The sequence below is a fragment of the Myxocyprinus asiaticus genome, chromosome 8, assembly GCF_019703515.2.
Source record: "Myxocyprinus asiaticus isolate MX2 ecotype Aquarium Trade chromosome 8, UBuf_Myxa_2, whole genome shotgun sequence".
In the NCBI taxonomy this organism is placed as follows: Eukaryota; Metazoa; Chordata; class Actinopteri; order Cypriniformes; family Catostomidae; genus Myxocyprinus; species Myxocyprinus asiaticus.
In genome coordinates, this window is record NC_059351.1 from 20,682,344 (window position 1) to 20,703,804 (window position 21,461).

General features: G+C 40.1%; 1 protein-coding gene and 1 pseudogene across 6 annotated transcripts in view; one reads left to right on the forward strand and one right to left on the reverse strand.

Annotated features, from left to right (window-relative positions):
• Nucleotides 1-336: 336 nt before the first annotated feature.
• Nucleotides 337-10,470, forward strand: LOC127445579 (sodium/potassium-transporting ATPase subunit alpha-1-like; annotated as a pseudogene).
• Nucleotides 10,196-21,461, reverse strand: part of LOC127444954 (uncharacterized) — a 51,170-nt gene continuing 39,904 nt past the window's right edge. For 3 of the 6 annotated variants that reach the window (XM_051704638.1, XM_051704640.1, XM_051704641.1), the window contains one exon: nucleotides 10,196-13,308. The gene's annotated coding sequence lies outside the window, so the exon portion shown is untranslated. The remainder of the gene's footprint in view (nucleotides 13,309-21,461) is intronic. The other 3 variants (XM_051704643.1, XM_051704642.1, XM_051704639.1) reach the window with 3 other exon arrangements.

The window sequence follows — 21,461 nt, forward strand, 5'->3', positions numbered from 1 at the left end:
TCAAAAACCAGCATTGCAGACAAATTATGGCTTGAATGAACTTTAAAAGTTCATGCATTATTATTAACCAGCCACAGATCTATTGATAAGAGAATAGTTAATAGACCAGTCCTTCACCTGGGTGTCACAGAAATTACCTGCCTGTATGGATAAAGGTTAAATAAATGTTAAAACTAAATGACACCTACCAAACTCCTCCCTAATTTTCCCAGAACACCTCCCCATTAAATAGGTGAGATGTCAGGGTATACATTTGCAAACTTGTCTTGGAAACACAGAGAAATGTCTCCCATAGGCTAACAGGGGGACCAACTGGACTCCTTGTCAAAAATAAGAAAAATGGTTCTTGGGGTAAGTAGACTACAATTTTCTGCTGGTTTCATCACTTCCCTTAAAAGTGGCTTACAATTTATTTATCCCATTCTGTAGATATTCTATATTCCAGGTTTTTGGCTCTTCTCTGTGTATATACTATGTATATTTTTATGTTTGATAGACAGGGTGTGATAAGTACAAATTTGCAGCAACTTCAGAAGATGGAGTCAAAATGGCAAAAAAAAAAAAAAAAAAAAAAAAGGGAAAAAGAAGCAGAAGGACATGGAGGATCTAAAGAAAGAAGTGGAACTGGTATGTAACTCAAATACAAAAACATACTTCAACAGGTAACATATGTTTATATAATATATTAGGTATCACAAACTAACAATAAAAAATTACTTTGTATGGCGTTTATTATTCTTCGTTATTGTTAATTTGTCAAAATACTATTGTTCATTGTTCATGTTGATTCATGCTGCATTATCTAATGTTAATACAACTAAATTAACATTAACGAAGATTAATAAATGCTGTAAAACGAATGCTCATTGTTAGATAATTCATGTTATCTATTGTGATAATGTTAAAGAATCCAAACTTATTGTAAAGTGTTACAAATTAATAAATTAATAAATCTCATTAAAATGTCAGCAAGTACATTGAGATATTCAGAGAGAGGTGAAAAAGGTGACAGGTGGTCTGGACATTATTTTTTATTTTTTTTTTATTTTTATGGAATTGTCTTAAAATAATAAGATAAAGTAGATTTTCAAGATATTTAAATTATTTCAAATGTAGAAAAATGTAATCAAAACAATTCCTGCAAATTAGCTACAAAAATAAAAACATAAAAAAAGCATTTTTGCACTGCGTGAACCATGTTAAAAGGGCAGGACTCAAAAATGCAGAAAATGGGGTTTATTAAATACAACAAAAAAGAAACAAAACAAACAGAACAAAGAAAACAGAAATCCATACATGAGAACAAGACCGACAGGAACCGAAAGGTAAGTTAACAAGACGAACTGGCACAGGACAGCGCACACAAGGGAACTAAAATAGGGAGAAAAATAAAACAGGTTAACAGGTGACAGGTGGGGCAAATTAACTACTAATGGGCAAACAAGGAGGCGGGGTGTGATGCGAGACTGAGAGACACGCAGCAATACAGAAACAAAACAAAGCCGCGTGCTCTCACAAAACAAACACCCGAATGACACGAGCACATATCGTCAGAGACAATGGCAACATGCGCTCATGCCAAACGACAGACATGACGGGACATTTGTGTGAGGGCTCGGCCACAGATAAACAGGTAACCAAGACCGAAGTGGCCTATTCCCAGCACAATCGCGACCCGGACACACAGCGCAATGCCAAACTCAAAACAACTGACACAAGTCCATGCCGCAAGATGGCATAAGAATAATGTACTTGTGCCAATAACCAACCAGACAAGAGAATGAATAAAACAAGGATGTCAGAGCTCAGCCACAAAAACAACAAAACACAATCAACATAAGTGGTTGAACTCTGACATTCATAGAAGAATGGCCAAGGTGGAAGCCTGTGAAGATGGTCAGAGGATGAGGCCTCACCAGGGATGACAGGACAGACACAATAGGCAGGGCAGGCAGGGTAATGGCCGCTGGGGAGCGGTTAGGAACAGGGGACAGGGCAGGTTCGTCAATGGCCACAGAGAAAGTGACAGATTTGATGATCACAGGGAACTGAACAGTTGACTCCAGGATGAGAGCAAGGACAGACGACTCCAGGACGGGAGCAAGGACAGATGGCTCCAGGACAGGAGCAAGGTCAGGCAACAGGAAAACAACCTCTGTGGCCGTAGGCACTGGCAGTAACAAGGGAGTGACCTCTGTGGTTGTGAGCACAAGCAGTGACAGGGGAATTGCCTCTGTGGCCGTGAGCACAGGCAGTGACAGGGGAACAGCTTTCATGGCTGTGGGCACGGCCAGTGACAGGGGAACGACCTCCATAGTCATGGGCACTAGCAGTGACAGGGGAATGACCACCGTGGTCGTGACCACAGGCAGTGACAAGGGAAAGGCCTTCATGGCTGTGAGCACAGGCAGAGACAAGGGAACGACCTCCATGGTCATGGGCACTGGCTGTGATAGGGGAATGACCTCCAGTGTCGTGGGCACTGGCTGTGATAGGGGAACGACCTCCATGGTCGTGGGCACTGGCCATGACAGGGGAGAACAGAACTGACAGGTAAGTTATCGAGCGTGCCCAAGGTTGTAAGAGACAAACACAAAACAATTCACACGAGTGCATGCCGCAAGATGGCATAAGAGCAATGCACTCGTGCCAGTAACCAACCAGACAAGAGAGTGAATAAAACAAGGATGTCGGAGCTCAGCCACAAAAACAACAAAACACAATCAACATAAGTGGCTGAACTCTGACATTCATAGCAGAACTAATATCACTGTGTTGTACATGTATTTAATACATATAATACACACTGTAGCTCTCTAACAGATTAGAATTATACACTATACCTACCTAAAATGTACTTTAATGCTTATGAACATGACTACGTCATTGTTGTGTGGTCCCTGAATTGTTTGCTGAAAGTGTGGGAACTGAGAATTCAAGCCTCTTTGCTTTTTGGCAGGAAGACCACTGATTGACCTTGGACGAACTTCACCGCAAATACAGCACTGACCTGACCAGGGTGAGTAGAGGTTTAGTAACTCTTCTGTTCACACAGTCAACTCTAGGGGTATTATAACAAAGTGGAAGCGATTGGGAATGACAGCAACTCAGCCACGAAGTGGTAGGCCATGTAAAATGACAGAGCGGGGTCAGCGGATGCTGAGGCGCATAGTGCGCAGAGGTCACCAACTTTCTGCAGAGTCAGTCGCTACAGACCTCCAAAGTTCATGTGGCTTTTAGATTAGCTCAAGAACAGTGCGTAGAGAGCTTCATGGAATGGGTTTCCATGGCCGAACAGCTGCATCCAAGCCATACATCACCAAGTGCAATGCAAAGCGTCGGATGCAGTGGTGTAAAGCACGCCGCCACTGGACTCTAGAGCAGTGGAGACGTGTTCTCTGGAGTGACGAATCACGCTTCTCCATCTGGCAATCTGATGGACGAGTCTGGGTTTGGCAGTTGCCAGGAGAACGGTACTTGTCTGACTGCATTGTGCCAACTGTGAAGTTTGGTGGAGGGGGGATTATGGTGTGGGGTTGTTTTTCAGGAGCTGGGCTTGGCCCCTTAATTCCAGTGAAAGGAACTCTGAATGCTTCAGCATACCAAGAGATTTTGGACAATTCCATGCTCCCAACTTTGTGGGAACTTTTTGGGGAAGGCCCTTTTATGTTCCAACATGACTGCGCACCAGTGCACAAAGCAAGGTCCATAAAGACATGGATGAGCGAGTTTGGTGTGGAAGAACTTGACTGGCCTGCACAGAGTCCTGACCTCAACCCGATAGAGCACCTTTGGGATGAATTAGAGCGAAGACTGCGAGCCAGGCCTTCTCGTCCAACATCAGTGTCTGACCTCACAAATGCGCTTCTGGAAGAATGGTCAAAAATTCCCATAAACACACTCCTAAACCTTGTGGAAAGCCTTCCCAGAAGAGTTGAAGCTGTTATAGCTGCAAAGGGTGGGCCGACGTCATATTAAACCCTATGGATTAAGAATGGGATGTCACTTAAGTTCATATGCGTCTAAAGGCAGATGAGCGAATACTTTTGGCAATATAGTGTATGTTTGTAATTTTAGCAGTTGTTTTCAATGTATTGCTTTTGTATATATTTTGTTGTGGTATCCTTTTAAGGTGCACCTGACCTGTTCCACCCTTTTATAAGGTGACATTAAAAAAGATGTTTTATTCTACATGGAAATGGTCCTCAAATGGGGGTTGCCATGTTAGAATCACATTACCAGTTGAATACTGCTCGAGATTGTGTTTTGGACACTTTCACTCATGGATTAAATTAATCATGTCTGACAGTGAATAATGAACTGAACAATGAAACAATGGCATCTGTAACTAAAAACTATTGCATCTGAATGATGCTGCATCAAGGCCCCTAGGTATCAGTGTAAGTCCAAAATTACATATTACCTTCAATTTGTAATACAGACAAAAATAATGGATCTGAAGCCTATCTATGCATATAATATTATGCATGTAATATTTGTATTCATGGGCAACTCTGTTTTCTGTATTACTCCATTTATTTTCATATCCTGTGCCAGGGCTTGTCCGCTTAACAAGCAAGGGAAATCTTAGCTCGTGATGGACCAAGTGCCCTGACTCCACCTGTTACTACTACAGGATATGTCAAGTTACTGTACTGTAAGTGTGGACTAAACTTTTGAGGCACTGTGAAGGACATGGGGGCTGCAAGGCTCTTTTGACTGGCAACAGACATGAAATTCACATTCAGAATTCTAACTTATAGTATTATGCTTGATATCATGTAAAGATGTTATTTGATTAATCAGATTTATCGCTGGATGCCACAGAACAGAATTACACAGTCGTCAATCACTTACAATGGAAGAATGGCCAAAATAAATATTAAAAAAGTACATCATTATTAACATAGAAATGTTTTATACAAAGGAAATACTCAAAAACCAGCATTGCAGACAAATTATGGCTTGAATGAACCTTAAAAGGAAGTTCATGCATTATTATTAACCAGCCACAGATCTATTGATAAGAGAATAGTTAATAGACCAGTCCTTCACCTGGGTGTCACAGAAATTACCTGCCTGTATGGATAAAGGTTAAATAAATGTTAAAACTAAATGACACCTACCAAACTCCTCCCTAATTTTCCCAGAACACCTCCCCATTAAATAGGTGAGATGTCAGGGTATACATTTGCGAACTTGTCTTGGACACACAGAGAAATGTCTCCCATAGGCTAACAGGGGGACCAACTGGACTCGTCAAAAATAAGAAAAATGGTTCTTGGGGTAAGTAGACTACAATTTTCTGCTGGTTTCATCACTTCCCTTAAAAGTGGCTTACAATTTATTTATCCCATTCTGTAGATATTCTATATTCCAGGTTTTTGGCTCTGCTCTGTGTATATACTATGTATATTTTTATGTTTGATAGACAGGGTGTGATAAGTACAAATTGGCAGCAACTTCAGAAGATGGAGTCAAAAAGCCAAAAAAAAAAATAAGGGAAAAAAAAGGGAAAAAGAAGCAGAAGGACATGGAGGATCTAAAGAAAGAAGTGGAACTGGTATGTAACTCAAATACAAAAACATACATCAACAGGTAACATATGTTTATATAATATATTAGGTATCACAAACTAACAATAAAAAATTACTTTGTACGGCGTTTATTATTCTTCGTTATTGTTAATTTGTCAAAATACTATTGTTCATTGTTCATGTTGATTCATGCTGCATTATCTAATGTTAATACAACTAAATTAACATTAACGAAGATTAATAAATGCTGTAAAATGAATGCTCATTGTTAGATAATTCATGTTATTTATTGTGATAATGTTAAAGACTCCACCTGTTACTACTACAGGATATGTCAAGTTCTGCAAACAGCTCTTTGGTGGATTCCAAACTCTACTGTGGATTGGTGCATTTCTTTGCTACTTTGCATATTCAATCCAGGTTGCCTCTGAAGATGAACCAGCAAATGACAATGTATGAAAGAAAATCTTTTCTACTTTGGCATAAATAGTTAATATGTCAACAAACTTAGAATTATAATTTTTTATTATATCCTACTTTGGCTTTTTTTTTTTTTTTTTTTTGGAAAGATGTGGTGTAGTTGTTCAAGACCTGGGCTGATAACCAACAGGTTGTAGGTTTTAAACCTCAAAGGGACAATCTGTGAGCTCTGACCATTTTGCTTTTAAGTACGGCACTTAATGCAAAGTTGCTCCAGGGGAATTATTTTCTATTTTATACTTATAAGAAATACTGTAAATAACTTTGCATAATAGAATCTGCTAAATGACCACTTACAATATTTTTGCAGCTGTATCTGGGACTTGTGCTTGCTTTTGTGGTCACATCTTCTCATACTATCAAGAGGCTAAGAGCTCTAGGATCATGGAATCTTTTAAGAACCTTGTTCCCCAGGTACAGTATAGAAACATAAATTCATTCCATGTTTAAAAAAAAATAGCTTTCTCAATAAATAAATGATATTCATTCTAATGCATCCTGGTCAATAGCAAGCCTTGGTTGTTTGTGATGGAGAGAAAAAGATCATCATTGCTGAGGAGGTAGTTGTAGGTGATCTTGTAGAGGTCAAAGGCGGAGATAGAATTACAGCTGATCTTCGTATTGTCTCTGCACAAGGGTGCAAGTTAAAACCTAATGCATTTCATTGCAAAGATAATATGCAACCTGTACATGTTTCATAAAACTGCCTACCTTGCTTTCCAGGTAGACAACTCTTCCTTAACTGATGAATCTGAGCCCCAGTCTCAGACTCCTGACTTCTCCAGTGAAAACCCACTGGAGACAATAAACATTGCATTTTTCTCTACGAACAGTGTTGAAGGTACAAACTTTAGTTAGATGTTAAATGAATAACTAAATTGCCTGAAATTAATGAAACATTATTTAACACAAAATTATTTAATAGGTACTGCCAGTGGTGTTGTCATCAACACTGGTGACCGTACTATCATGGGTCGTATCGCCACCCTTGCATACAGTCTGGAAGGTGGACAAACACCAATTGTTAAAGAGATTGAGCACTTTATCCACATCATCACTGGTGTAGCAGTCTTTCTGGGTGTGACCTTCTTAATCCTTTCTGTAATTCTTGGCTACACTTGGTTGGAAAGTGTCATTTTCCTTATTGGAATCATTGTTACTAATGTACCTGAGGGACTCCCTGCCACTGTAACTGTAAGTCTGTACTGTCACACATTGATTAATAAGGCATCTTATTGTTTAATCTACTAGATCTACAGTACAATAGTTTATTCCTGTTTGTAATCCTCAGACTTCTCTAAATCCTAAAGTTTCTAGTATGCCTGCACTAAAAATTATTCCTTAACTTGTGTCTACTCATGTAGGTGTGTCTGACTCTGACTGCTAAACGTATGGCAAAGAAGAACTGTCTGGTGAAAAATCTCGAAGCTGTGGAGACTCTTGGCTCAACCACCACCATCTGCTCTGACGAGACTGGAACTTTGACCCAGAACCGAATGATCGTGGCTCACATGTGGTTTGACAACCAAATTCATGTAGCCGACACTACAGAGAACCAAAGTGGAACTGCCTTTGACAAGAGGTCTCTTACTTGGGCCACCCTTGCACGTGTCGCTGGCCTGTGCAATCGTGCTGTCTTCCAATATGAACAGAGTCATCTACCAGTTCTTCAGGTGTGCTAGTTATGTTAATATTTTGACGAAATCAGTTTCATTGAGGATGCATTACAGGCTTGAAACTTTTAGAGTTCCAGCAGCAAATATACACTCCCATTAGTGTTCTTTTAAGTGAAATGTTTTTCCCAATACATTCTGTTGTGCAGAGACAAACAACGGGTGACACCTCAGAGTCTGCTCTGTTGAAGTGTATTGAGCTTTGCTGTGGTTCAGTGAGTGAAATGAGAGAGAAGTACACAAAGTTTGCTGAGATCCCTTTCGACTCCACCAACAAATACCAGGTAATATTTTACATGATGAGGTTGTCTTGATGAGATGGTACAGACTGGAATGATCAACCTTACAACACTTAATCTGCCTTGTTCAAGCTCTCAATCCACAAGAATCCCAATTCTTCAGAGTCTAAGCACCTGCTGCTGATGAAGGGCGACCCTGAGAGAATCTTGGTTCGATGCTCCTCTATTTTGATTGAAGGAAAAGAATAGGCTTTAGACGTTGAAATAAAAGATAATTTTATTGAACGCAGAGGCCTTGGAGAAAGAGTGCTGGGTAAAGACACCTTTTGAAGTTCATCTCATCTCATCGCACTGCAGCAACAACTCTAAAGTTTTCGCTCAAATGAATACAAACACAAAGAAAGGTATATTGCATCAACAGACATTAGTAATTCTGTGTTCTCTTTCACAGGTTTCTGCCAATTTCCTTACCTGATGAACAGTTTCCTGAGGATTTTGCATTTGACTCTGATGAAGTAAACTTCCCCATCGAGAACCATTAGCTTTCTGTCCATGATTGACCCTCCTCATGCTGCTGTACCAGATGCTATAGCCATTGCAAAGGGAGTTGGCATTATTTCTGAAGGCAATGAGACTGTGGATATTGCTGCAGCTCGGCTAAAAATGGGGAGATGAATCCAAGGTCAAGGTTGTCACTTCAACCATTTACACCAAGGCTATACTTTCCAATCCAAAATATACAGCAAACAAAAGTTTTGAATTTGCTCTGGATGTCTAATAATTCAAAGTGTGCCTCTAGAGATGCTAAGGCCTGTGGTCAATGGTGCTGAACTGAAGAATATGAGTACAGAAAAGTTGGATGAGATCCTCCAACACCATACAGAAATAGTTTTTGCCAGAACTTCTCCACAACAAAAGCTGATAATTGTGGAGGGCTGCCAGCGACAGGTATCGCCAGACAATAATCTGCAATTTTTCTTTTATCCCACCGATACTAAGGTATTTTAGCCAGAAGTTGGTGTACATTTTTAATGAATTTTTTTCTGTCAGGGTGCCATTGCCGCTGTAACGTGATGGTGTCATTGATTCTCCTGCTCTGAAGAAGGCTGATATTGGTGTAGCTATGTGTATTGCTGGATCTGATGTATCTAAACAGGCTGCTGACATGATCTTGCTGGATGACAACTTTGCTTCAGTTGTCACTGGAGTAGGAGGAGGTATGGAATGCTAATGACATTTTAACTTTACAATTATATATGGTAGATGGAAAACTGATTTAAAATGTATGTTCCACTTCAGGCTGTTTGATCTTTGACAACTTGAAAAAGTCCATTGCCTACACCCTGACTAGTAAGATCCCTGAGATGTCACCATTTCTTATGTTTGTCCTTGTGGGTATTCTTCTACCCTTGGGCACAGTCACCATTCTCTGTATTGATCTCGGCACTGACATGGTAGGTAAATAGTTATAGAAATGTAGAGAACTGTAAAATCAGTACATTTAATTTGTTTTCATTTTTGCCATAGGTTCCTGCTATCTCATTGGCCTATGAAACTCCTGAAAGTGACATCATGAAGAGACAACCCAGAGACGCTAAAGCAGACCACCTGGTGAATGAGGGGCTAATCAGTATGAGCTATGGTCAAATCGGTAAGAGAATGCTCTTTCTGCACATAGCACTCTGGATGTTCATTGCAGTTACTAATACTAGAAAGACTCTGAGAATATAATAATGAATGCGAATAAAGTGAGAGAATAATTTACTTGGCGCAAGCTCCTTCCTAGTGTTCTGCATTCAGATTCTCGCTTGAACTGTCACATCAATATAGCCGGACGAGTCCCAAACTGGTGATGACTGGGGTGGAAACAACAAAGGCATAACGAAGCGACACAGGACAGCAGAGCGGAGCTTATAAATCATAGGATGTATTATGATTGGACGAGATGCCTAAATTGAATAAATTATGTAATGTGTTCTTGTAGTCTTCCTGATAGAACTATCGCTTACAGGCTTCCAATTCCACACTTTAATGTCATACTTATTTTTAGGTATGATGCAAGCAGTAGGAGGGTTCTTTACCTACTTTGTAATTCTTGCTGAGAATGGATTCTTGCCCAGGGATCTGGTAGGAATTCGAATGGGTTGGGAAGATAGGTATCTCAATGACCTGGAAGATAGCTATTGTCCAGCAATGGGTAGGTATCTCAGCTCTGGAAAAACTTTACTGTGGTGGAAATTCTGTAATAAAAACTCAAAGACGGAGGTGCCTTTCTAATATGTTTTTAATGAGCAATATTGCAAGGTGGACTCAAAAACATACGGAGACTCTAACTCCAACTGGTGGTGAGCAATGAGCCTCCAAATTCTCTAGCTTATATGGGCCCTAGGAGGCAGCTGGATTTCATCATTCCAGCATTCCTGATAACAGACTCACTCTCAGCTAATAATTGGTTTCTCTCTAGGGCCAGCCGGTTTCTCTCTGGGGCCAGCCACCCCCAGCTCCAACCTCTCCAACCTGCCCCAGCCATTTGTTAGATAAGAAGAAAGCAGTTGAGAGTGGTACAAGGCCACTCTGTCTCCACAGGTGCAGGGAGTGTGTTTTATTCATGCATCCAGAGAGAAACACTGAAAAACACACAGTATATTCACTCAAGACGTAATGTATGATTGTGATTACTCATTACTTAATATATAGTATTAACATTTCTATTACAATCCCTCCTGTGAGAATTATATGCTCATACTAATGATTAGAAATTTTCCTCCTTCTGATAAAGTTGATCCATAGCATAATCATCATAGTAATATCACATCTATTGCAAAAATAGCTGTTTTTTGTTTGTAAGAAATAGCAAGCTTTAAAAAGAAACACACATTATTCATATTTCATCTTCAGATTCAGTATCCTCATGGAATGCTTGTACCCAATGTGGAATTTGATTCAAATCAGGCTGCTTTTCAAGATTATATGGATCATAAGCAGGCATCTTTGTATATTGACCTACTAAATAGGCAGTCAATCTTTTTACCATATTCTGCAGCAAGGGTATGATACAACATGACAGAGTAAACAACATCATTATTACAACAGCAAGCAGTGTCCCTAATCTAATTCATGCAGCCTTCCAATCTGATGAGAATAGCCATGACAGCCAACTGGCTGGATCTGCCCCAGGGTCAGTGTTTCACACATGTTCATCCCATAGTTCTTTTAGCATCTCCAATGCTTTTGTCAAATTTCCATCAGACCCAGTGTTTACAGGTATGTACGTGCAGCACTTGTCACCAATTACTGTACAGACCACTTCATCAGGTGCTCGCATGGTCTCTAAGATCAACCTGTTTTGCATTGTCATTAATGAGGTTGCGTGTAATTGCTGTTTTATGGCTTCTAGAGTTGCAATAGTATAGTTAATAAATTCATGTTGCCATGATAAGGGTCAATACAGTTACCATCAGGGCGCCCATGATTGTCCACAGGCCACCCTTCTGGTGCTTAAGGGGTGTCATCTTGCCTCGCTGCTTCCACTGAGGGCCCTTCCTATGCTCAGGACGTTGTTGGTTTCTTTACTGGGGCCAGGATTCGTGCAACTGAAAGTACATGCCCCCTCCTTCCCAGACTATGCCACAGAGTGGTGAAGAGACCCCCTTTGGTTGTCAGCCGAGGTTTGTCACACACCTTTCGACGGGCTGTCCTCTAATTCTGGAATCCTTTTGCAATGGCTTGCATGTATCCACGTTGCTCTCTCATCGACCTTCACAGTGGTTGTGGTTGTCAGCAGAACTTGGAATGGTACCAACCACCTTGGCGACTTCCAATTCTTTCGCCTGTGATCCTTTACCACCACCAAGTCTCCGGGCTTCAGATCCTGCAATTTCCCTTTCACCTCTCTAGGGAGTGCTACTTTCACCTGTCAATGAATATCACAAAGCACAGCAGAGAGGTTTGCACAATAACACAACATTTCATCCTCACACTGGACGGTATCAGGCAACTGCATTTTTTGTGGTCCAATTCCTGTGTTAAGGGGCCTGCCAAACAAAATTTCAGATGGGCTCAAACCATTTCATTTCCCGAGCCTTGCCCGCATTTGCATTAACAACAATGGTAATGCTTGAACCCAATTTAGTCCAGTTTCAACCGAACATTTGACCAATTTGTTTTTTAGTGTGCCATTTTCTCTTTCCACTGCTCCTCCACTCTTAGGGTGGTAGGCGCAGTGTGTTGTCATATCAATTCCCAAATACTGACCAGTGTGACATAGGGCTTGATTCACAAACTGGGTTCCATTATCACTGCTAATTTTTCCTGGAATGCCCCATCTGGGTATTATTTCTCTCGTTAAAATATTTGCCACTGCACTCGCATCTGCTTTTCTAGTGGGGTATGCTTCCACCCACTTGGAGAACATATCTACCATCACCAGGCAATATTTTTTGCCTTCTTGCATACTTAGTTCAATAAAGAAGGTGGTCAAATGGCTTTTCAACAGATAGGTATCTGTTGCCCTCTTCCTACATTCAATCTGACACATATTACACATTTTTGACAAAAAATTTTGGGCATAAATGGAAATCCCCTTTGTGAACCAGTACCTATGTATTTCACTCAACATCCCTCCTTTTGACACATGGTCTACACAGTGTGTCAGTTCTGCATAATGTGGAAATACATGATGTGACAGGCATGATTTACACTTTGGATCAACCCAATACCGTCTCGCTTAGAACAGTCATTATTCTTCCAGGCGGCATTCTCCTCTGCTGTTGCTCTGCTCTGTAAATCAATTAAATCAGCATTTGGTGTGTGTGTGTGTGTCAGGATGTGGAACAGAAACAAAACTGTTGTTTTGAACTTCCTGTTGAGCAGTTTCTTTGCTGCAGCATCTGCGCGTGAATTACCTACAGAGATGGGATCAAGCGAGTTAGTGTTGTTCACATTTACACACAGCGACAGAGGATGGTGACAGTACGGCCACCACCAGGGGTCCATTAGAGATGGGTTTGCCTGTAGATGTAAGAAAGTCTCTTTGCTTCCAAATCGACCCAAAATCATGCACCACCCCGAATGCATATCTACTGTCAGTGTAAATGTTAATGGACTTACCAGCAGCATGTTTGCAGGCTTCAGTTAAAGCTATCAATTCCACTGCTTGTGCGGATGTGTGTCCGGGTAAGGATTGTGCAATGGTAGTATTAAATGCAGTTACAACAGCAAACCCAGCCCTAGTTTTTCCCGTGATAGGGTCCCTTGAGGCAGAACCATCAACAAACAGTTCCAACTCAGCACTGGATAGTGGTGTATCCTTGAGGTCAGGCCTGGGGGAGCAAATTGCTGTTATCGAAGCAACACAGTCGTGTGGATCTTCATCATCTGCTGTGGGTAAAAGAGTAGCATGGTTAAGAACTGTACATCTTTTAACAGTAATGTTTGGCATTTCCAATAATACAGCATATTATCTTAGCATATTAACCATAGTGCTGCAGACAGGTGAGCTGTTTTTTGTTCTAACAGTGTGATTAATACTGCATGTGGGACCAATAAGGTCAAATGTTGATAACCCACCAAATCTCTGGAAGCGAGCACTGATTCTTCTGCAGCAGCAACAGCTCTAAAGCATTTGGGAAAGCCCAGCTGCCACTGTGTCTAATTTAGATGAGAAATAAGCTACTGGCCTTAATTTCCCCCCATGGTCTTGTGACAGAACAGAAGTCATGTAACCTGCAAATGTGGGTGCAGATTGTAGTCACCTTCAAATAAGAAAAAGCGTCATGTCTGGATTCAGTCCAAACTACTTTGTCGTGTGCATTCAATCCTTTACCATGTATCATTGCAGACAGTGGAGCCTCTACTTCTGCATAATTAAGGATCCACTGCCTTCAAAATTATGTCATTCCTAAAAAACTCATAACCTGTTTTTTAGTGATAGGCCGTGGAATGTTTTGAATGGCCAAAATTATTTTGGGCGAGAGGGACTTACCCTCAGCTGTGATCACATGGCCCAGGAATGTAGCTTGAGGCTGTACCCATTGCAATTTTGTTTTGCTTACTTTGTGGCCATTCTCAGCCAAGTGTTTCAAAAGGGTCAGAGTGTCAGCTTTGCATGCCTCTTTTGTGGGAGAGCAGATAAATAAATAATCAACATACTGGAGCAGTGCACTATTTTGTAAGACCTCAAGGCCTTCTAAATTATCTTTAAGGGCCGCAATGTAAATTGCAGGGCTTTCACAATAACCCTGTGCCAATCTTGTCCAGGTGTATGTTTTCCCCTCGAAGAAAAATGCAAACAAATATTGTGATTCTTTATCGATCGGTATGCTAAAGAAAGCATTAGACAGGTCGATAAAAGAACCACTTGCTATTTGATGGGACCTGGGACAGAATGGTGTGTGGGTTGGGCACATTTGGGACACGCGCATGTACGGCTGCATTCACAGCTTGTAAATTTGAACAAATCTCCATTCTAACTGCTGGCCAGCATCTCTTATTTTTTTAACTGGAAAGGAGTACGCTCCGGTGACATATGGCATGGCAAAATTATGCCTGATTTTAATAATGAATCAAATACTGGTCAAATGCCTTCCATTGCTTCGGTTTTGATTGGATATTGTGCTCTACACGGCCGAAAAGTGGATTTTGGAGTGATTACAACCGGTTCAGCACCTTTCATTAATCCCACATCATATTTACTTTGGGCCCAAAGAGAACTTGGTATTTCAGAGAGCTCAGTAGGGTCTTCACCAGACGTGTGGTTAACCATTAAACATTTCTCCTCAACAATCTGAACAGTTCTGTCTACAGTAATGCCTAAGGGCATCTGTAATCTGTGGGTAACATGCTTAACATTGTATTGAACCCCTTTTTTAGAGGTGTCTTGCCAATCTGTTTCAAATACACAATTAAGCACCCACGGTCCTAAATCTTCCCACTTAACGTCAGCTGACTTAGCTAATGAAATATGTGGGCTAGCTCCCGGAACATTGTAAAATTTTGCTCTTAGAGGTTCTGTAGCTGAATTCCAGCCGTGCATCTTTCCAATAAAGCCAATCTGTCTGTATAAAATCATTGTTCACACATTTAAAATAAAAATAAAAAAAAAATCTCAAAATCCTCATCACTTCCTTCTGACACATAAGCAGTACAATGCAAGTCACCCTCTTGTAAGAAACCTAATGTTTCCTGTGGTGTGTGTTCGTGTTGCATCAACTCTCTGCCCACCATGTCTTGTGATGCTTCTGTGAGGTGCCATTCATAGGGGGTGGGGACAGTGTTATTCAGCATGGTGTAAGTGTGTGAGTTCAATTCAGAGTCAGTATTTCTGGTCACTACTACCCCTTCTTTGTTAGCCTTTAACATAATGCCCAGAGTACACATTAAATCGCATCCCAACAAATTTATTGGGCAGCATTTTGACAGTAAGAAGGAATGTTTTACAATGCCCTTCAGATCATCTTCGATTGAAAGTGGCACTGTATAAAACTCTTTTACTGAATTACCAGTCGCCCCAATCGTTGTAATATATCGACCACTAAATTTGGGAGGGGGTGTGAATTCTTTGTTCATGATTACAGATTCTGTGGCACTGGAATCCACTAAAAATGTAATTGGTTTCTTTCTAACTGTCAATGTGATGGTAGGCATCATTCTATAGGCTGAATTGGAAAGTATTGCATACATCGTTTGTTCATGTGTGTGTGTTATACTCTGACTCACGTGTCCTTGGTTCACCATCCCCTGTCCTCGGCCCCCCCAGGGAGTCAATCCTCCTTTCAATTAATAGGTGGCTGCGGGTGCTCCTTAATCTCCTTTCTAATCTCTGGACATTCTCTGATCTAGTGATCTGTTGCCCCGCAGTTGAAGCAGCCTTTTTTTTCCTTCCTCGGTTTCTTCCTCTGCCCAGCCCGTGCCCTCTCTTGCTCTGTTCTTCTATGCTTGCAATCTCAAAGTTGTAGCTTTCTCTTTCCGTTGTATTTTCTTATTCTACAATTTTTTTCAGCATGTACAGCTTGATTTTCTACATCCCGCAACCTTCCCGTTTCACAGTTTACACAATGATTTTTCACATGTTCTCTTATCTCTGATCTCAGTCCTTTGAGGAAACAGTCACGCAAAAGCGCTTCCCACTTTTTCCTTCTCTATCAGTTTCTCCTTTAACTGTTTCATCTGTCTTGTGCTAAAACTTCCAATCTTTGGAAAACCACATTCAGCTACCCAGATCTCTAATTGAGCGCAGCTGCTTGTTCCGTAGTTGGTTAACATGTATTTACAATTTGGAGCATCCATATCTAGACAGAGGTCTGGACCTCTATTGATGTCATTCTTTTTACTTGAATTCGAGACCTGCCCTAGTAACCCGTCGGTTAAAATAATTTAATCAATTATTTAGAATCCCTTTTATTGTTTAAGGCTGGATGGAACAAGATACATACTACTAAAACAAGAAGACTTGTGGAAATATTATGCAAGGGGACATCCAAATGAAACAAAACTTGGTCATTGTCAGCCAATAAATGTCAATTTTCATAGAGGTTTATTTGTTTGTGTGTGTGTAGTGTGTGTGTGTGTGTGTGTGTGTGTGTGTGTGTGTGTGTGTGTGTGCCAACTCTTTTTGTTTTTTGTTAACAATTTTATTGATTCCAAACATAAAACATACAAAACACAAACATAAACAACTGAATCAATTATTAACATTAAACCCCCTCCCCCCGAACATTCCCCCCCACCCGACACAAACACGCACTACTGTGGTCACCAACAACTACAGCATCAAAATAAAATAAATAATCTCCTCAAACACCGCCACCTTGCCCGTCTCCCCGCACCACTCACTAAATGAGGGTGCCCCAGCCAACTTCCATCCCCTGAGGATGATTTTCCTACCAAGTTTAAATCTGTCTCCCATAATCTTTTGAGAGAAGACGAAGCTCCATCCCCCAGACTCTTAATTAATGGGGAGTAATACACTGATGCCTCATGACCTTTTCAAAAAGCAGTAATCACCACTTCCAGAGTATCTGCCGCTTTAGGGGGGTGTATATTACTCCCAAAAATAGTACAGAACAGGTGGCGCAGCTGTAAATACCTAAAGAACTGGGATCTAGGAATCTTAAAATGTTGAACCAAATTTTCAAAAGATCTCAGCACTCCACTCTCACACAGGTCACTGAGTGTAGTAACCCCCTCCCAGTCAACTCTGTGTGTGTGTGTGTGTGTGTGTGTGTATATATATATATATATATATATATATATATATATATATATATATATATATATATAAAACAACAGAATAATAAATTGTACATCATGTATATAGTATATGCTTTCAGATATGATTTTGCCTATTTAATTTTAAAATATTTCATTATTGCTTAGTCAGGTGATGGGCTTACCCATACAGACAGTTCCTGTAATACTGAAATCACAAAACAGTTATACTGTTCACTTTGATGCTAATAACTGTGATCTTGATCCTCATATTTGCATTTTTACTTTTAGGTTACTGCAGCGGAGTTGGCCCACGTTTACCACACTGTAAATTGCAATATGAGCTATGTCAGTGCTGACTGTGCTAACAAATTACTTAATTGGACAGTCAGTGACTCAAAGATAGTGAAGACAATTTACTGTTGACGTACAAAAGCGGAGCCATTGTAAAAAACATCCTTGCCCCCAAGTCAGTTGCTTAAGTGGTTAACATTTTGAAGGGCTCGAAACCCATCCCATTTTCCCTTCAAACAGATGCATCTAACAAGGGCAATCAAAAGATGTTTCCTCTGTCTATTCAGTATTTCACTCCTGAGAGTGGAGTAAGCCAAAAAATGATTGATTTTGTGGAGAATCCTGATGAGTCTGCTGATGGCATTGTGACATGTATAGAGCACAGTCTTGAACAACTGTCACTTACTCTAGATCAAGTGTCTGCATTTAGTGCAGACAATACAAATGTGAATTATGGTGTTCACATCTCTGTTTACACACAGTTGAAGAAGAAGAATAGCTACCTCCTGACAGGCAACTGTCATGCCCACATTGTCCACAAAATACAGTAAAACATGTACTAGATGAGTTTTCAGTTGATGTAGAGAATATTGTTCTCAAAATCTATGCATTCTTCTCAAGCGCTGCAAAAAGAAGAGAAAAACGTAAAGAATTTTGTGAGTTCTGTGATGTTGAGTTCCGTGAGTTTTTGCGTCATGTTGTGACCAGATGGCTGTCCCTGAACCCTGCGATCACTCGCCTCATGCAGAACTGGACTGCTCTTAAGTCCTGCTTAATTAGTCTTGGAGATGACTGTCCAAGGCGCCTGAGGATTTTGCTGAACCTGAACATGGATGCAGAAGAGCTGCAAGAGGAAGGAGATGTTGTAGAGGTTTATCTTCTCTTCTGCAATAATATTCTCTCCCTCTTTGAAGAGGTGGTGAAGAATCTTGAAAAAGATGCCACAACATCTGTTGATTTGTATGCCATCATGAAGTTTTTCATGGACAAGTTGATTCAGAGGAGAGATGATGAGTTCTATGGATATTTGACAAATCTGAAGCTCCAGCGTCTTCTCCCATCTGATGCCAACACTGCCAAAGAGGAGTTCAAAGCCTTCTTCAGCACTGTCATCAGGTATGTTAAGAAATGGTTTGACTTCTCTGAGGACAACTGGCTTTTTCACCTGCAACCTTTGTCTCTCCAGTCTGAGAAACTTTCCTTTGGTGATATGGAGAAGGTTGCAGAGACACTTAACCTCATTCAAAAGCTACAAATCAACGTGGATGTACTTTATGATGAGTTTGTCACTGCCAACCCCATTATGGAGAAGCTGAGAGAACATGACCAGTGGCAGCATACAGACACAGCTAAAAAGTGGATGAAAGTGCTTCAAGCACCAAATCTTCCAAACATACTGGTTTAGTCTCATTTCTCCTGAGCATTCCATCATCCACAGCCTACATGGAGAGGATATTCTCCATAATGAAAAACAAGTGGAGTGACTCAAGGAACAGATGCTCTGTTGAACTCATGAAAAGCGAGCTGCTTATCACCATGAACTTCAACACACCATGTTATGAATTTTACAAAACTGTACTTCATGCCAACAAATCATTGCTGCTGTGAGAAATGAAGTACTCATGGAAAAAATGAGTGGGCTCTGAGAAGAAAAGAAAGAAAAGGTTACAATCTTATTTCTTTCTTTCTTCTTTTTTTCACTTTAATCTGTTGAATTTTTGCACTTTTGTTTGCACTGTTCATAAAAAATGTGAAACATAAAAGACAAAACATTTCTACATTTACTGTAAGTAACATTTCTACATACATGTCTACATTTAATCAGTTGCTGTGTTTATAAAAAAAGAAGTTGAGCTTATCAAAGCCTATTACATGCACATTCACTTTTTAACAAGCTCAACTGTCATGTAAAGTACTATAAAAAAAAAATGACAACATGCACTTAAAAGAACAGTCTGTTCCTCATCATTTTTGCAGTCCCAATTCTATAGTGGTACTGCTCAGGCAGGTGGTTTGTGTGTAACGGATGTGACATTTTAATATGACATTATAATTCTTTTTAGAATTAAATTGTACATAAACAGCTTAAGCAAAACGTGTTTATGTCTGAGATTCCTTTTAGCATTTAATTCAGGCAAAAAAAGAGACATTTATACACATACTTCTTCAGACACTGAAATGACATAAACTATGTGGTACAGTACAAATATTTTGAGTGTCCTTTATACTGTCCCTTATTTTCCTATAAAGAATAAAGATTGTCCCTTATTTTCCTTTGCTGAAGTTGCAAGCCTACCTGTAACTTGGGTCTTTAACAGAAACAAGTGAACATATGCGTGATCTAAAACAACATATAGAAAAATATAATACGCGCTGTTGCTGATTTTCCTCATTTTATTCTCAATATTTAGTGATTTAGCCTCAGATTCAGGATATTTTCACTCGCTGTCACAAGCAGGTATTGTTGTTCATTACCACGGCAACAGCTTGCGCATCCGCGTTGAACGTGCTTCTATGTATAAAAAGTACCTGAACACATGAGAGGCGGTAAGATCACAAGAAAAGCTTGCCGCATACTGTGTAAGATGCCTTTTAGGTGACTATACATTATTTAAGGCTATTCTATTCCTTATGATATTAATATAGGAACTGTTGTTGTCAAGTAAGTTTCATGTTTCCCCATTTAAACCGTCATAAAATTGTATACCAGTATTGTCCCTCATAACCGGTATAACCAGTTTTATCGAATACCATGGCAAGCCTAACATACAGCCTGTTTTTGCCTCAGTTAGAACATTAACTGTTTTAAAGTAATAAGCTTTTTTTCTTACAGAAAGTAATGGAGCATTCTCAGAGAACAAAGACAAGAAAAATAGCTGCAAAAGTGGCTGAACATTTTCATCTCGTTTCACAATAGAATGAATTTGAAAAACTACTGGATTTTAATTCAGAATCTGCTTATAATGAACCATTGGAGGATTCTGTCTATCATGATTGTGTCAAGCATGTAGCACACAATGTAGTGAATGAATATCCCACAGACATTTTTTATGATGCTTTTGACACTGACATATTTTATGATGATTTTGAAAATGGGATGCCTGATGATACCAATGACTTTGACCAGGATCTTGGATGTTCAGATTCAGTTGAAGCTTCAGAAACACTAGATGATACAAATGGGCTTGCAGAGTGGGCTGCAGAATACAATATTTCACAAAATGCATTGTCTGCTCTTCTGAAAATTCTCAGACAAAAAGGCCTTAATGTGCCATTGGATGCTAGAACTCTAATGTCCACAGACCGCAAATGTGATGTGAAAAATGTAGCCGGGGGGGGGTCGTACTATCATTTTGGAATTAAGAATTCGGTCGTAGCAGAATTGGCATCATTAGATTTAGATCTGAGAGATCTGACAGACACTCTTACGCTTAAGAGTTAATATCGATGGTCTACCTTTATTCCGCAGCACCAATGTGAGTTTGTGGCCTATTTTAGGTAGGATTAAGGAGATTACAAATCCAAATGTCTTTGTGATTGGCTTGTACTTGAGTGTGACCAAACCATCTCATCTGCAAGAGTATTTGAATGAATTTATTCAAGATATTAAAGTTGTTGTACAGGAGGGTATTCAATATAATGGAGTGCATTTCAGAGTTGCTGCTCCCGATGCATTCATTTGTGATGCTCCAGCACGCGCTTTCCTCAAATGTGTGAAGGGTCACACTGGCTATTATGCATGTGAGCGCTGCACTCAAATGGGTGTATATGTAAACAGAAGAATGTGTTTTCCTGAGTTGTCTGCTGAGCAAAGGACTGACACCAGACTTTTAGGGATATGGGTTATGAAGAGCACCAAACAGGAGTTTCACCCCTAAGTGAGTTAGGTGTAGGGTTAGTTTCAAGTTCTGTGTTTGACTATATGCACCTTGTGTGCTTAGGAGCAATGCGCAAGCTGATTTATCTTTGGTTAAAAGGGCCTCTAAAATGCAGGCAATCCATTCAAATTCTCACTGTGATTTCAGCATTTA